Below are 15,801 nucleotides of genomic sequence, written 5' to 3'. Positions count from 1 at the left end.
CATGTGTTTGTAGTGGATGATTTTATCAGTGTAAAATAAAGGACCGGGGTCCACAGTTCACTAGAGGTTTCACTCCATAAAGGTAAATAACATGATGGGTGAATAAATTACAGCTGGGCAATTGACAGAATAAAGACCATACATGACAAGATGATTACTATAAGATTCATTTGGGCATTACAACATAATACATAGAATCCAGCTGCGTCCATGACTAATAATCCACCTTCCGGTTAGCGTCCGCACCCCTTTCAGTATTAAGTTGCAAGCAGCATATTATCGCACTAAGCAGTGTGTGTAAAGTAAATAATAGAATTGTCCTTAGACAAAGCATTGTTGTTTTCTCCCTAGTAGCAACAGCACATCTACAACCTTAGAAGTTATTGTCACTCCTCCACATTACTAGAGGCATGAATCCACTATCGAGCATAAATACTCCCTCTTGGTGTCACAAGCACATACTTGGCCAGAGCATCTAGTAGCAATGGAGAGCATGCACGATCACAGATAACATATGACACGTATATAATCGATCTCAACCATATTATTCAATATTCATCGGATCCCAGCAAACACAACATGTATCATTACGTAAAGATGATCTTGATCATGATAGGCAGCTCGCAAGATCTAAACATGAAGCATAAATTGGAGAAGACAACCATCTAGCTACTGCTATGGACCTGTAGTCCAGAGATGAACTACTCACGCATCAGTTCGGAAGCGGGCATGACGATGTACATGCCTCCGGTGATGATCTCCCTCTCCGGAGGGTGCCGGGAAGAGCTTCAGAACCCTCCAGAGCTAGGGTCGGCGATGGTGGCCGCGACAGAAATTTCGTGGATGGAGGCTCGGTTATTTAGGTTTTTCCCGAACAGGTGAATAAATATGCGGAAGGGCAAGGTTGGTGGGTGCCCGAGGGGCCCACACCACCCCTAGGCACGACTAGGGGTTGGGCCACGCCCAGGGCCTGTGTGGCCGCCTCGTGGCACTACTTCGTCTCTCCTCCGGACTTCGTCTTCGTTACAGTAAAATAGGAACTTCGGATTTTGTTTCGTCCAATTACGAGAATATTTCCTGTACAACTTTTCTGAAATACAAAACAGCAGAAAACAGGGAACTGACACTGTGGCATCTTATCAATAGGTTAGTTCCGGAAAATGCATAAAAGTGCAACGAAGTGTAAACAAAACATATAAAAATTGGTGTAAAACAAGCATGGAGCATAAAAATTATAGATACGTTTGCAACGTATCACAAACACACAAAAAACCAAAAAAATCTTATTGTTTCTAGTTTACTTGTCTAGTCATAGATTTTTTTTACTTTATTTATTTACAAGTTTATTTCAATTTTGCTAATACAAAACCTTATGTTTGACAACCACATGGTGAAGTTCGAGACACAAGGCAAATACTTTGTTTTGTAGGTTGCTTGAAGAGGAGAAGCAAAAGATATCTCTCCAAAGAATACCTCAAGAGTTCGATATAAACCTCGAGTCACCCTTGCGGGGAAAAAAATACGGTTGTTACAAAACCCTACACTTGGAGTCCCAATGAGTTGGTACACATGAAGTTATTGTCATCAAATCCTAGTTCAAACCAAGAAACATCGGAAGGAGTAACTCGAAGGGCGACTAGCAGCTTGTAACACGGAGGCTGAGAGCAAGTTTTGGATACGTCTATGGAAGATTGAGGTTCCCTCCAAGCTTCGGGTTTTCTTTGGAGACTAGCTCACCATTCTATGCCTACTGTTGATGTGAGGTGCCATAGGAGGATGGCGGTAACTAGCTTGTGCTCCATCTGTGGTGAAACGGATTGCTGGAGACATTCTTTGATCAACTGTTCGGTCGCACGCTGTGTCTGGGCCTTGGCTGATGACGGGTTTAGAGAGCATATGTGTGCAAATGAAGATCCCCTATGCAAAACAATGGTTGTTCGTGATGATGGAATCCTTGTCTTGCGATGATTTTGCAATGGCAGCGATAATACTCTGGGCTATTTAGTATGCGAGGTGGAAAATCATTCATGACGAGGAGTTTCAAAGCCCTCTCTCTCTACTCATTTGTTCAGACAGAACTACCTCTGTGACCTGATTGTAGTCTCTTCTGGCAGCAAACATCCGACGAAGGGAGTCTAGTGAGCTCACCCGAGGTGGTTCCCATATGCACGGAAATAAATGTCAACGCGACGGTGTCGAAGTCTACATGTGGAGGCGATATTGGTGTGATATGAAGATCGGGGACTCGTTGATTTAGGGCATAGCTGACCTTGCGATTATGGAGGCAATTGCATGTCGGTAGGCGTTAGCTCTCGCGCATGACTTGCACCTCTAGCGAGTTACGGTTGCAATATATTGCATCTCAGTGGTAAATGACATGTCAAGGCCATGTGCAACAGTGCAAGGAGTTATAGCTCCTTCCTGCATGAAATAAAGGAGCAGGCGAGGTTACTAAAAGAGATTTCGTATAGCCGCGAAAACATAGCTTCAAACTTTGAGGCTCATAGACTAGCATGATCAACTATCTCTAGTATTGTTGGACGTCAGGTTTGACTCCTCTAGCTACCTGATGGTCTTTGTATTCTAAACTATATTTCTTTTGGTGTATAAAGTGACACACGCGTGAGTATCCCTGTGTCCACTTCCTTTCTTTCTCATCTCACGATCGTCCGCCGATGTTGCTCATTCACTTGCTCAATTAGCTCCTTCTCCTCCCACGTATGCTTCTACTAGTAGAGACCTCCTCTTATTCTACTCCTTCTCTATGGTGGCCACCTTCTAGTAGGAATGTTGTGGATGAACTCAAGGATGGAGTTCAAGGCGGAGATTCCAAACTGCCATCGATTCCCACAGTGGAGGTCGTGAGCTTCAGCAAGGCATCAATATTGTTGTTTTCGAAATGTTGCGGTGAGTTTTGTAAGGTTATCACCCACCGCAATAACAAATGCTGCGATGATGCTTCAACGTCGCCCTGTTCCTCAAACCCTAAGTCCATGATCCATGGGCATTGCCGAGATCACACTTCGTCAATGAGGCTTCAACAGTAAAAAAACATTTGCCACACAAGAAATGTTGCAACCAATGCTTCAATAGACGTACATTTTGGATCGGAGAAAACAAAGGACACTTACATTTCGGATGAGAGGAAGTAAACTAGAGTGGAAACTCTGCTACACAAGATTCCTTTCATTCATGTTCTCTCGTATAAAACTCTCAGAGAACACTGAATATGAGGAATAACGAGCATACGAGGATGCAGCTGCGTCTGCATATACATGTACCGATGTACGCAGTTAGAGTGGAATTCCCTATCAACTCAGGAACAGATGATCGCCATCTCTCAACGCGCGGACATCATCCACCTCGGCGCCGTCGGCAGTGAGGACCCTTGTGGCCGCCTTTCCAAACTTCTCTTGGCCAACCTTCATCAGCTCCTCCAGCGAACCAGGTAGATACACGAGCTTCCCTGCCGCGTGGCTGCTTGCCATGTTACTTTGCTCGTGGATAACAACACGTATATCTGTCGTAAATGTTAGGTCCTCCATCTGTACCTTCAGAGATCCAATGTACTGGGGAGAAATATACGATGCCAAGTTTAGAGAATCTAGCAGCTGTACGCTAGCTAAGTAATCAGGATAGGCATGCTTTCTTGTTTCTGAACAACACCAGGAGAAAAAATAGTCTGAATAATGCAAACGCATGTGTGCATACCTGAATAAGATTGGAGAACATAGTCTCCACGTCTGCAGTGCCAGCTTGCCGCACGGTATGCAGCAGGTGGCTGTGGCTTACGCGTATAACCTGGGTTAGGGTCCTGCTCCGGATGGTGAACGGCTGTGGGATGTTGAACATCACGCCGATCTCGCCTGCCATGCTGTGTGGCCCTATCTTCATCACAAACTGGAAAGAGAACCCAAAAGATGCTTATTATCATTGTGTCATACCATGCTGTAAGTCTGTAACAAGTGTTGATTGGTTTCGCGGATTTAAAAGACTTGAAAGGGTTACCTTCTCTGTGCCATCATCAGCTGTTGTCAACGCCTCCTGAGATACAGAGAAAGAGCAGGAAGGAAGCGTCAGGCAGTGACGGATAGGAAACGAACAGAATATACTTGGAAGAAAACTATTTGAAAGCTTAGAGTGAACTCTGAATGTGTGCAGGGAATTTACCACTTGACCATACACAATGATGTAGCAGTCCGTGGGAATCTCGTTCTCCAGGACAATGTCCACCTTTGGCGGAAAGAACTCCGCCTTCATCTCCGATACCAGCTGCACAAGGAGGTTTTGGGAGAACCCCCGGAAGAGGTAGCAGCTCTCGGCCGTGGCCTTGTAGAGGTGCTGGTTGATGGCCGACCTGACGGCCTTGGGCAGCTCCGACAGTACCTCCTCCTGCAGCAGCTCCGCCATCTGGAACCTCAGCTGCACGTGCTCCACCATCTTCTCCAGCATCCACACCGGCAGCCCGTTTCTCTTCCCGTAGCTCACCACCCGGTCCACCATGTCCCTCTGCAAACCAGTTTCGATCCGAAGCTGAGTCCCATGTATGCATCGGATGCAGGTGATAGCATGTCTGTAAGCTGTAGGTAAGGGGGTTGGGGTTACCATGAGGAACGTGTTGGTAGCGCCGTGGACGACGAGGTTGGTCATGTTGCCGATGACGTAGCAGGCGAGGCCCATGTTGCAGAGCATGAAGCAGATACTGAATAGCTCCTCGCCGGTGTTGGCGGCGTGCAGATCGCCGTAGCCGACCGTGGCCATGGTGGTCATGGACCAGTACACCGCGTACGTGTAGACGAACCACACGCTGCGCTCCTTGAAGTCGCTCTGGAGGCTGCCGATCCACGTGTGCTCCTTCACCCGGTAGTGGAACGCAAGCCACACGTAGATGCACGACGCACAATGCAGCGCAAAAAGGGTCACCTGCAAACAGCGACAAGGTGAGCAACTTCTGCTACCACCTTTTGTGTGAATTGGTTTGGTTATTCCGTGAGTTAGGGTAGGGGTTCTTACGCAGATGAGCTTGATAAACCTAGTCCAGAAGTAGCCGAACCTGATGTCCTTCTCGAGCCTGCAATGTTATAAGTAAATGCCTGCTGTTATTTTAGCCTGATGATCGTCAATAAAGAATTAAAACATGTAGCACATCTACTAGTGTTTGTTTCTGAATATATTTTCGCATTTATGGCCGGCTGGCTGCACTCCAGATGATACAATCCACGAACAGTTACTAAACAGACGAACAGTCTCAGATCAAAGTTGTTCCAATCGCGACTGCAGTGCGCACAGCCGACAAGATAAGGCAAAAAAAGAAATGTCACGCAGTCCAGCTCTATCCTGAAACTTATTTTAAAATAAATCTTTGGCACATTATTGAGCCCACAATTACAAATTATGACCCAAACACAATCCTAAATGGCCACACTGATAGGATTTGTTGAAGAGAGGGGATCTGACATTTTGTTCCACCCCAGATAGACCGAAAAGGTGGTTTCCACCTTCATTCGGATAAAAGGTGGTTTTTTCATTCTTAAATTTGATTTATTTATTTTTGCTGATTGTGATGTCACATGTACAAAGCAGTGAACAAATCATTTGAGAAACCTTTTTGACCCGTTGTGGCACCAAAAGTGTATTGTTTTAAATATGAGAAGTCGTGGTGTACGATTTTTAACTTTGGACACTGCCCGTATGTCTATGGTATGGCCCTATTTCTCATCCATCTCTCATATATACAACTAAAGAATCCAGTACATGCAATCATGATATTAGTAGAAGATTTCTCATATTTGAACTATCAAAATGTTATATCTCTTGAACTGCTAATCTGATTGAAGATCTACTTCACCATTAGCTTGATCGTGAAGAAATATTCAAAACTATAATGCAATGCCTAAAACATGTAAAAATTGTCTAGTAATTATATGTATTATTATCATGCTAATGGTTCTTACTGGTTAACCACACTACTGTAGTATGGCAACTGGGGCAATGGACTTTTGTTGAAATGTGACAATGTGAGATCTAATTTTGTAGCTCCCGTCAGATGAAAAAATAAATTACTACTAGGAATAATTATTGTGATATAGATCAATTTTAAAATTGAAATCAAGTAACTAATCTGATGAATAAGGTCAGCACAGGGTCCAAATTCTTGGATGCATAATACGATCTAATAAAGATTAGCAAACATGAATTTTGATATATTATGCAAAATGGTGTCATGTTTCGGTAAAACGGCATTTTTTGTTGCATATGACCTTCGATGAAAACGTTTTTTATATGAAAATGTATCTACGAAAAATTTTACATCCAAATTCAATGACCTACGGTCGTTTAGAAAAAATTTAGATTCCTCAAATTCAAAACGAAAACAGGACTTTTCAGCTTTTAGTTTTCCTGTCCATTGAAACAACCCTGTGCCGACGGTGCCAAGGCTGTCGGCACCTTATGCGTTTTCGCGTTTTCTGGAGTGTACGAACGTACCTGGCAAAAAGCTTGCTGACACGGCGTAGTCGCCAGAGTCGGAGAAGGATGAGAAATCCGCAGGGTCCGTTTCTTTTGCCCCCCATGAGCTGGTAGATTATCTGCAACGGAATCGTCGAAGCCACATCCATCACAAATCCCGGCCGCGTCAGGTACCTGCAATCAGTCCGCGCCCATGCACAATAGGCATGGTTTTAGGCACACATATCGCCATATATATTTCCAAAGGAAAGGAATCATTAATCAATGTTAACAGACTAATAGCGGCCAAAAACTGCGCTTTTTAGCGAGGTTAAAAATCAGTTACCTGGCGGCGATCTTGCTGCGGTCGTGGACGAGGAGGTCGGTGGAGGTGTCGCGGTACGCGACGAAGAAGGAGACGACGATGTCGAGGCAGAAGAAAGCGTCGACGGCCAGATCGGCGATGAGGTGTGCCCGGGAGGCGGCCCTCACCAGGGCCAGCTCGAACGGCGACGACCACGCGGTGTACGCCACCAGCACCACCAGGAACATCTGCCAGTACCTAAGAAGACCAACTCGATCCATCGTGTAAGCTCTAATGGCCGGATCACTTCCAATACGTGGCTTAGCAGGACGAGCGGCGCGCACCTGTATGGACGGCCGTAAGGGTTGATGACGTTTGGCGGGAGCGGCGGACAGGCTCCGCCGAGCGATTCCGGGAGGTGCCCGGTAGAGAGGCTAGTGTTCCGCGCCAGCAGCCTCGTCGACGAACATGTCCGGCTAACTGCGCCCGCCATGCTAACTAGCACCTCGCCGTACTTGCTAGTCCACGCACATCTACTTCTTCTGTGGCCGGTGTCAATCTGACGGATTATACCGGAAAGGTTTCCGGATGGAATCATTGTGATATTAGGAAGTTGATCTCGAGAAAAGGCCAGTAGTATCCAGTAAGGATTCTGGTCCTTGCAGTGTATAGCATTCTGATATCTGGAAGAAACGGATAGTGGAATCCGCTTTATTTCCAAACTTCCGTCTTAATGACCTTCCTGCCCTTTTTTATGACAATAGATGATCTCCTACCTTTGAGGCTTTGACCTCATCCTTGAGCTCCAAGTATCAACCGGATTGAAATTATTTGGCTGACGCAGTTCGTATCGGTTAGGCGGCCTTGGCCCAGCCCAGGTGTTGGGCAGAATATTTTTATGTTCGCTACACGCGCACAGAGCCGCAGGTGATGGCCCGGCACATTAGGCAAATCCTATACACCGACCAGGTCGGTCCCTACCGCGCGCCGCACACCCTCCGCGCGCGGTATGGGCCGGCCTGGTCGGCCCAATTCGCCTCTTTTTTCTGTTTTCTGTTTCTCTTTCTTTCTTTTCTTTTTTCTTTTCCTTTTTTATTTTCTGTTCCTTTTTGTTTTGTTTCTTTTTTGTTTATATTTATTTTTGTTCAAATTTGAAAATATTTAAAATTCAGACAAATTTCAAAATTGAAAACTGTTCAAAATTTAAAAAATGTTCAAACTTTAAAAACGTTCAAATTTTAAAACCGTTTAAATACAAAAAATGTTCAAATCTAAAATCCGTTCAAATCTAAAATCCGTTCAAATTTGAAAAATGTTCAAATACAAAAAATTGTTTAAATTTGAAATCCGTTCAAATTTGAAAAATGTTCAAATACAAAAATGTTCAAATTATAAAAGCGTTCAAATTTGAAATCCGTTCAAATATATAAAGCGTTCAAATTTGGAAAAATGTTCAAATTCGAAAAATGTTCAAATTTCGAAAAAAATTAAATCAAAATCTGAACATTTTTAAAATTTCCAAAATTTCGAATCTGAACAGATTTTGAAAATTTGTTCTCCGAAATTTATTTTTTAAAAGTTAGATATTTAAAAGAAAATATTAACAAAAAAGAAACAGCAAAAAAAAGAAAAAAAAAAACGTACCTACTACTAATGGGCCGCAGCCCAACCAACCGGCCTGGTCGGTGGGGTGTGCGGTGGCCCGTACACACCGACCAGGTCGGTGTACAGCACTCCCCGGCACATTAGTACACGACTTTTTCTGTTGGATTTTTGCTGTTTCCGTTTTTTCACGGTTTCTAGATTTTCCGTTGGTTTTTATTGTTTTACACGGTTTCAAATTTTGTTCATATTTGATTTTTGTTTGAATTCAAAAAAATGTTCATTTTATATTTTAATTCAGAAATTTTTCATTTCTGAAAATTGTTTATTTTAAAATTAATTTGAAAAAAATCAAAAGAAATATATATAAGGAAATACAAATTGTACATGGTATTGGGCCAGCCCACCCAAGATGCCCTTTAAGTATGTTGCCGGTAGGCATGCAACGTGCGTGCTATAGGGGCACCCCCTACCTGGCGCACCACGTGTCGCAGGTGCATTCGCTGACACTAGGGGTGAGACCATCCCTTTTAGGTTGGTACTGGGCCGGCAAGACAATCCGAATAATCTCACACAACACACGGCAAACTGATACATCTCAAATGTATCTACTTTTTAAAAGTATTTTTCTCGATGATTTGCTCCGAAATCTTACCATACTGGGATAAAACTGCTGAATCGGATGTTGTTTTTACCAAAATTCTTCTTTCTATTTGTTTTCACAAGAAATAAAATCGAGAAAAAATCCACACAGGTTTTTCACCAAAACAAGGAGTCTGGGCGTTGGAATCACACGAGAGGTGCCACGAGGCCCAAAAGAATACAGGTGACGCGTCTCCCTCTACCAGGCGCGTCACCCATGCTATTTCAGGCCTGGAGCGTCGTCTCAGCCTCTCCTTTGGCGCACCCCCATATATACCTGAAAAAACTAGATAGCCAAAAGCACAAACGTTTTCGCGAAACAGAGCGCCGTCACATCCACAATCTCCGTTTCGAGGATCAGATTGGTCATGTTCTCTACGCTGGAGAGGGGGATTTCGAGGTCTTCTCCACCATCATCGTCACCAACGTCATCATCAACAACCATGTGCTCACTCTCCATCATCATCTGTGAGTAGTTCTCTGTAGGCATGTGAGGTGGAAGCGGATCGGATGAGATTGATCATGTAATCATCTATATATATCGAGATTTCAGGTATTTGTCTTGAGAATATTCTTGTATGAGTATTAGTACACATTTTCAATGTTTAATGCTTGTTACTTGGGCCCGAGTGACATGATTTAAGTATTGCACTTTTATTGCCCCATCATATAAATGAGTTTGGTATCTATCTGCAAAGTGTATTGCCTATTATTGTGTTAAACCTGCGAACCCTAAAGTGTTAGGGAAAACAAATATGTGATAGTTTGAGGATATTGTATGTTCATGAAGTGTTAATGTTTTGTTCCGGGCTATTCGAAAGAATAGACCTGTAGTTCCAAGTTGTCTCCGGTGAAATGGACAGACAGGACCATAGATGTTATAAATATTCTTTCTGTTAGTACGTATAACTATATTTGGATCACATACCTCCACATAATTGAATTAGAGATAAATGACATGTTATTAGGATTACATTATGATCAATATAATTCATGCAACACCGCGCTATCACCTCATGCCTACGCCTTTAGCCACTGAAGTTACACATTACTACTTCCGGTTAAAACTGGAAATTTGTTGCTATTGTTGATGGCTTGTTCTACTGCTTTGAATCAACCACTATAAATCACCACTTGCTTTGTGAATTTATTGATATACAGATGTGGTTGAGAGTGACGTCTCAATAGCTAAAGTTTTATTAATATTCTTGTGTTCCGCTTGAGTCGAATTGTAAGTTTGGGTAATACTTCCTAGCGAAGATTTCAGCGATCCCCTATACTTGTGGGCATCACAAACACACGGCAGATTTGCGTAGGTTAAGGCCGCTAGAAAACTCTAGCGACCCTACATCCTTATTGTCTGGTCTTTTTGATATAGTTCTTGAGGGATTACAATGTCGAACTGACTTGCCGAGGAGAGCCCAGTAAGGTCGTTGCAGGACCGGAAGAGCTGCGGTGACAAGACTCTGTGTAACCCCAGGTATCACTGGGATCCAACCCCCTTCTTCCTGGACTAGTGCTCCCTTTTATAGGGGTTTTGAGCTAGTCGATAAACAAACATCTAGTGACGGCTGCCCTCCATGCGTCACCAGTTGCTCGTGGTGTGGCATCTCCTCAAGCTTGTTAGGGGCGTAGGGCAGGATGTTCCAGGCACGTAACTGGTCTTGATGTGGCGCTTCAGTCATCGGGTCCAATCCTTCGGGTGCAGTCCAATACGGTAGTTCCCTCGTGCCAAGTGGCAGGAGGGCCACGACTTGCTCTCCAACTCAACCCCGGGAGGGTTCCTTGGGGCCCTCCTGGCATGGCTTGCGAGATGGGGGCCTCCTCAGGCTCCTCACTGCACTATGCAGTCCTGCTCCCAAGGCATCCTCAGGGTGTTGGGTCTGAGGTACCATGTCGGGCATCCCCGAGAGGGACTAACGGTCCCAAGGCTTGCACTTAGTAGAGATCATGGGTACCTTGGTTCCCACGGTCTCGACAAGAACCTCTTCGTGACAACTTTTTTTTTGCGAAGGAAAAGCTGATTATATTAAGACACGGTTCTTACAGAACAGTCCAGAACAAAGCATAAAATTTGAGGATGCTAGGTGATAGTTGAAACGGACCGTGAGGAGATGATGCAGTTGAGTCCTCAATTCGAGGATTTCAGAATGCATTTCGTCAGGAGAGAAACTAACAAGGTGGCACACTTGTGTGCCCAACAATCTACTTCTTTGTCTCCGGCTAGGCAATTTGGTGTATTTCCTGTTTTCCTGATAACGGTTGTGCAGTCTGAAATTTTGTTGTTTGATGAAACTTGAAATAAAGCAATTACGTTCTAAAAGAATAAGCATGGATGTCTGACCCCTAAGTTCCATGCTTTCTTAATTTCAATAAATCTGATAAATTGTTCTTAGAAGTTCTAAAATCTAATTTTTTGTATACTTTAATATTACGAGCTACACTTTTTATTTGCGAAATATATTAAGAGCTACACAAAAATGAAAAGAGAGTGGATTGGCATATTGAATGGTGAATATTTTCAAATCTAAAATTTATCAGATTTTATAATCTTTGTGTAGCCTAAAATTTAAAGGATTTAGTGTTGCGATTTTGCATGCTTGACTACATCCAGATTTTTCTTAAAACTTGTTAACATGATTTTAAAATAAAGGAACCACTGAGCCCAAGAGAGTTTTTGACAAATTAGCTCGATCAAGGCAGACGGGCGGGAGCAGTATTATTTCAGCATTTACATAGTACTGCTTTGAGAAACGGGAAAACAATTACACCACCTTCTTTGTTCCACGGCTTGCACAGAACTTGAAAGAATATACACCTAAACGAAACTAATATTGGCATGACTTGGGTGGCTTGCCTCCAAATCAGCGGAAGATGTAGACGACGAGCACCACCAAGAAGACGAGCAAGTGATCGAGCACTACGCCTTGCTCGACGAAGGGATGGTCTCCGGCCAGGGGCGAAGTCGCTTCCGAGAGCAAGGAGAGCCAGCTCAGGTGGAGCCGGTGCCCGGTCCCATCGCTTGCCTCCGTCGGATGCTGCTCGTCCGCGGACCGATTCGCCGCCGTCACGCCGTCGATCATGGGGCGGCGCAGCTCCATCCCTGCAGAACACGCACACGTAGAAGCATCTGTGAATACGATAATCGATCGTGAAGCTGCGGAACATGGTGCTCTAGGAAGCTGATGGGCCAGCTCTTGGTGCGATTTCTGTGCGTAGAGCGGAGCAGATACTAACCACCCATCGCGAGCTTGTCCGCGGCGCCGGCGATCGACGCAGGCGAGGCCACGATGCAATGGCACAGCGGCGCCGCGGCTAGCAGGCAGGCGAGCAGGAGAGCTTGTGTCTTCATGGCGTGTATATTGCCGCTCGGAGCTTCGCTTGCTTACGCGTCTCCTCGTTGTGGGCTCCGGTGACAGAACTGCCTGATTTTGGTGGCTCAGCCCCGCCGTGTTTATATACAGCCGGTGACCGATGCCGCTTTGTTTTGTCTGGAATAAATATGTTCGCCAGCCAGCAAGCCGCTTCTGACTTGGTACCGTTGCTCCGTTCTCTGGTCGATTCTACTCCACTGTATTTGACATTTTAGCTATGGCGTGGACAAGCATGGGCCGCTGGATTTGCTGCGGGACGGAGCGGGGTGTTGAGCAAGTCTGCCATGGTTGGCGACCAGCCGAGCTTGAATCCCGGCCCGGTCTTGTTTTTCAATGAAAACATGCCGGCCCGCCCCCCGGCCGGGAAGCTGGTCAGCTACTACCGCGCGCCAGCAAATTCTACGTCTGATGTGTTTTGTCGTCGGCTATTTGCTGTCCAAAATTAATGATGTCGACGGAGCACGACACTGCGTATTGTCGCCATATATTATAGCTGAAGAAGAAGAAAAGAAAAACTCCAAATCGCGTAGGAACGGGGAGGTCTGCGTCCACCATCCATGCATCGCCTGAAGACGATCCCGGGTGAGCCGCAGCGGCAGTGCACTATCAAGCTGATGTCATTTTAAATCTGTGATGTCAAATACAAGTCTTTTTAGTGGTTTTATAATATTTGTTGCATGATTTATACTTATATACAAAGAATTTGTGAAAAACATGTGTGGTAAATTGACCACACAGCTCTATGTGGTTTCTCCACAGGTGAGCCAACCCATTTGTTCGATCGGTCGTTTATACAAGTTTTTTCCTTTTCCTTAGATGTACACCATTCGAGCCGTAGCCAATGGTTGCAGCTCCGCTCTACCAGGCGGGAGTCTCGGGCTCAAACAGGTGTTACCTATTATGTGCCCGCTGCGGGCGCTATATGAGGTGCCACTCGCAGCAGGCGTTATTGGGCCTGGTCCATTCTCAAGCGGCCGTTCTTTCTCTTTCTGGTTTTCCTTGGGGAGGGTGGTTTCCTTTCAGTTTTCTTTTTCCATTTGGTTTTTTCCTTTTCCTTTTTTCCTTGTGCTTTTTTCTGTCTGGTTTTGCGATTTTTAAATTCCGTTTTCTTTCTTCCGGTTTTTCTGTCTCATCTGAACTTGAAATTTTGAAATTTGTTCAGATTTGAATGTTTTCGAAATGAAATCAATTTCAAATTTGAATTTTTCACATTTTTCAAAATTTTCATTTAAACATTTTTTAATCTGAAATTGTTTAGATCATTTTTTTAGATTTGAACTTTTTTGAAATTAAACATTTATTCTAAATCTGGACACTATTCAAAATAAAACAATACAGGTTAATCTAGGCCGCAGTGGGAGCGGCCCATATACATGCGATGCGTGCGGAGCAAATCCTTTGTCCGCTGATAGCGCGGAGAATAGGCTTTCCCATTGGAGCCGATGTGTCCACAATTTCCAACCATTTTTTTGAATCTGAATTTGAACAAAATTGAAACCTGGACCAATTTAGAATAAGAACCCGAACACAATTTGAATCTCAAAAATTACAATCAAACAAAGAAACATAATAAAGAAGAACGACCAAACCTGTACTAGCGAAAACCGGGAAGAAAACAAAAAAAAAACGATAGCTGGAATTTGTCCAATCTATGCTGCTGTGCTAACGGGCCTCGTTGAACGATGAAAACCTGGGCGGGCGTGCAGCATAAACGCATGCTGAGCGTGCGATAGGCTTTGCCACATGAATGGACTCATACAGAAAAAAAGGCATGGGCCGTGTAGCAGACTGACCAGAAGTGTGCAGCCCATAATAGTTCCTGCTGTGGCCGAGGAAACCGTTCTTCAGTTACAGCGCAACCCTCGGCCCAAGAAGTCAGGGCCAGGCCTCCCAAGTCCCAACTCACAGCTGCGCGTGCGCGTCGTTGTTCTATCCGGAGATGTCGGGACCTCTCAAAAAAAAAAGCCGGAGATATCGGGATAAGATCGAGGGCTATGCGATGAAATGCAGTCCGAGACAGTCGCTGCGGAACGGTAACGGGGCAGATGGCGTAGGGCCCGACGGAGCCAGATGATCGCACGGTGGTCACGCGCCGACCGAACGCGCGCGAAGCGGCCCAGCCGCCCAGGCCACCTCGCCATCACCGCATTCAAAGTGCAACGGGGAAGCCCCACGGGAGTTGCATCCCGTTCCCGTTGCTTGCACGCACACGGACGTTTATGGCGCGCCCCGTTCGCTGTCCGACTCCCACGTGCGGCTGCCCCACATTTCCGGCCGGCCGCCCCCGAGCGCCAATATCTTGCGCCATGATCACGAGTACACTCATCCGTGTGGACGGTCTTCGCTGCTAGTATCACGTACCTCCATCCACTTCGTAATTATCCACCAGCAAAAATTATGAAACGGGAAGAAGTGATACTCTCTCCGTTCCTAAAAAGAATATCGTAAACTTATCTAAACTAAAATATATCTAGATACTCTTTAGTGTATTTTAACTTTGGATAAAATTTTCAACACACTTTGATGTACGGTGGGAGTAGTAGTTTATTGCGTGCCGCTCTTTCGTGATGTTTTCGACCAGTTCAACTGCGTATCAACGGTCTCCTTACCAAAATTATCACGGTAACCAAAATTCCCATTGTATCTGAATCGTGGGCCTCGATTGCTATATCGTGTACCACAATTATACGGCAAATGGTGTACCACAATGATATGGAAATAATAATATTACGGCATACCATTTTAAGAAATGGGCAGCACATCGGTAGAAAACATAGACATTGTGCGCATACGAAATATCATGGTATGCTATTCATGTACCGTCATGTTACCTACTTCTAAAGTTATTGTATAATTGTTATATACGTTATAGAAATCTGTTTTTCATCCACATGTCAGATATTTTGTTGAGGGGACTAGAAAATCTATTCAGGCTAGCTGCAACGTATTGCACCAAAAGTTGGGGTTCAGCTGCAAAAGGTGTTTTCATTCTGTGCTTTGTGCAATTTTGTTAGCAAACATTGGTGTTACGTGTAATTTTCTCCAAAGCGAAGGCCACATCGACGCCTCAGACTCAAATGGCCTAAGTAGGCACGTCGAAGAACTTCGTACAGCGTTGGCAATTGCAGTTGTGCACCACCGGGAAGCTAGAACCCTAACAGATAGAGGCGCCACATTGCCCCAATGGCCATGAAAGGCCACCGCCATGCAAACCTTTAGAGATCGTAGCCTGCAATTCAAGCTCATCGGTGTGCTTCATAGTGGTCGGCGCACTTGTCTCTTTAAGAACAAAGCCCACCACCGCTGCTGCTGAAGCCTGTGTTAGCCATTGATCTGGAGCTGATGAATGCCTTTCTGGTAGCATAAGCTAGGGTTTACCCAAGGGCTCCACAGCTAACGGTGGATACAAGTCATAGGGGAAGCGAAGGTCTT

General features: G+C 44.8%; 1 pseudogene; it reads right to left on the bottom strand.

The window, feature by feature from the left end:
- Window positions 1-3,062: 3,062 nt before the first annotated feature.
- On the bottom strand, window positions 3,063-7,244 carry LOC124659338 (annotated as a pseudogene).
- Window positions 7,245-15,801: the final 8,557 nt, after the last annotated feature.

Source organism: Lolium rigidum, chromosome 6, assembly GCF_022539505.1.
Source record: "Lolium rigidum isolate FL_2022 chromosome 6, APGP_CSIRO_Lrig_0.1, whole genome shotgun sequence".
In the NCBI taxonomy this organism is placed as follows: domain Eukaryota; kingdom Viridiplantae; phylum Streptophyta; class Magnoliopsida; order Poales; family Poaceae; genus Lolium; species Lolium rigidum.
This window is presented reverse-complemented; position numbering and strand designations above follow the sequence as displayed.